Source organism: Priapulus caudatus, unplaced genomic scaffold (genome assembly GCF_000485595.1).
Source record: "Priapulus caudatus unplaced genomic scaffold, Priapulus_caudatus-5.0.1 Scaffold1098, whole genome shotgun sequence".
Classification (NCBI taxonomy): domain Eukaryota; kingdom Metazoa; phylum Priapulida; class Priapulimorpha; order Priapulimorphida; family Priapulidae; genus Priapulus; species Priapulus caudatus.
The window spans coordinates 62368-64581 of record NW_014578159.1 but is presented as its reverse complement, the minus strand read 5'-3'; the positions used below and the strand labels follow the sequence as shown (position 1 = coordinate 64581).

Genomic DNA, 2214 nt, shown 5'->3' with positions numbered 1-2214 from the left:
GGAAACCAAGCTAGTAGCTTGACCAGTGAGGTTGGTAGATAACTAAGCTTGTAGCTTGATCAGTGAAGCTGGTAGGAAACCAAGCTAGTAGCTTGACCAGTGAGGTTGGTAGATAACTAAGCTTGTAGCTTGATCAGTGAAGCTGGTAGGAAACCAAGCTAGTAGCTTGACCAGTGAGGTTGGTAGGAATGATGACCATGGATGGTTGATTGTGTTTGGGAGCTGGACATTAAACCTACAATGTAACTACAGTGGTGACCATGGATGGTTGATTGTGATTGAGTGGACATTAAACCTACTATGTAACTGCAGCGGTGACCATGGATGGTGGATTGTGTTTGGGAGCTAGACATTAAACCTACTATGTAACTACAGCGGTGACCATGGATGGTTGTGTTTGGGAGCTATTGTAATGTGATCATTATATGTAAAGGCAGCACAACCACCTACATTATCCGATGGTTTGGCGCGCGCCGGACCCCTCTGAGTAACAGCAATGTTAGAAACCCAGTAACAGCAACGCGTCCCCACTGCCAGGGCCACAACGAGGTTTAGAATTCTTTTTTTTTTTTTTTTTTTTTTTTTTTTTTTTTTTTTGTTTTTTTTTTGGACACAGTAAGACCAGTTTGCTTCCAATAGATCTAATTTGATGCCCGAGAACGTCGGGAGTCTAACATTCTGGTTGGCTGGTTGCAATTTCTGTAGTATATCTTTGCGGATAACGAATTTCGGCCTGCATCGTGTGTGGCTGCATGTGAACTCTAGCACGCAGAATTCAGAAATACAGACGCAAGTTCTTGTATCGAGTCTTCTGGTCTGATAGTCTGCAGTTCGTCTGTTTACACACGCACGCGCACGCACGCGCATTACGCATCGCATCACGTTACGCACCACACAGACAACACACAACTACACACACACACAACACACACAACCACAACACACACCACCACACAACACGACACGCACACAACACGTTAACCCAGCGTCCCAATGCCTCTCACCTGCGGTTTAGGTCATGGCAAATTCAGTGTGACGCTGTGTGTGCATGTTGTGTGTGTGTGTGTGTGTGTGTGTGTGTGTGCGTGGTGTGGCGTTGCGTGCGTGCGTGCGTGCGTCGCGGTGCGTGGCGTCGCGTGCGTGCGTGTGCATGTGTGTGCTCGTGTGCCGTGCGTGCGCGTGCGTGTGTGCGTGTTAATGTGTGTGTGAGAGAGAGTAGGGGGAGGGGGTCGCGCGCTGTTATCCTTTGGTGTGAGTGGATATCGACCATGCAGATGATCAGGCGCGGACGCTCCCTGTGACCCTTAAACTCGCCACCCTAACCCGACGCTGCGCTAAGAACCGCTGACAACTACTTGTCTAAACTGCGCGTAGGAGTCAGGGATGAGAGTCGCAATGTTGTTATAGGGAACTGTGGCGGCGTGTGAAGTAGGGTCTCCCTGTCTCATGTGTAGTTGATGACCATGTGGATATCAATCGACGATAGACTTATTCCAGACTTGGGAGCCCTCCGGCTGCTTAAGTCACGCCCCCCTCTCTAAAACTACATGCCTCAAGTCATTGCCTTCCCAATTTTGAAACTGGCGCCGCGCAAAGACGGCAGACCAACCCAAGCTCGTGGAGTGAATATTCGATATATCGACTTGCACGAATCGATTCCTTCAGTGAGTGGTATTGCGCTACGTGATCCAGAGGTCGACATGCCCATAGGAGTATCGATATGAACCGTTTGTTTTTCGTAAGGGAGGAGTGTGGTCCTGGTGCTGTGGGGAGCCGGCTGTTGGGGGGCTGGGCTGCGGGGCGCCTTCCCGCGCGGACGGGGAGGATGGTCAGGGATCGTAGAGGAAAGGAGAGCGTCGGCGCGCGGCGGTGACTGAAGGGGCGGAGGGTTTTCAGGCGCTTTGGCTCGTTCGGTCGAGGGGTTCGTTAAGCGCTACGGGTCAAGTCAGACATGATCACAGCCTATGCGGCAGTGTGCGCATCCGTCTGGAGCGCGCGATCGTTAGCTTGCTGTGAATCTGCGTCTGCGTTCTCTCGTGCGTCGCGTTCGGCTGGTCCCGGGTCTCGCTCTCGACGCCTCTGGCTCTCTCTCCTCGCTTCCTCTCGCGTTCTGTCCTCTCTCTCCTCTCTCTCTCTCTCTCTCTGCTCTTCCCTTCCCTCTCTCCTCTCTTCTCTCTGCTCTCTCTCTCTTTCTCTCTCTCGTCCTTTCTCCTT

The 2214-nt window shown here is 51.8% G+C and overlaps 1 protein-coding gene across 1 annotated transcript in view; it reads right to left on the bottom strand.

Annotated features, from left to right (window-relative positions):
* The window catches only part of LOC106815362 (zinc finger homeobox protein 3-like), a gene marked incomplete at both ends in the record, with an annotated part of 11967 nt that overhangs the window by 798 nt on the left and 8955 nt on the right, over nucleotides 1–2214 (bottom strand). The gene's annotated exons all lie outside the window — the stretch shown is intronic.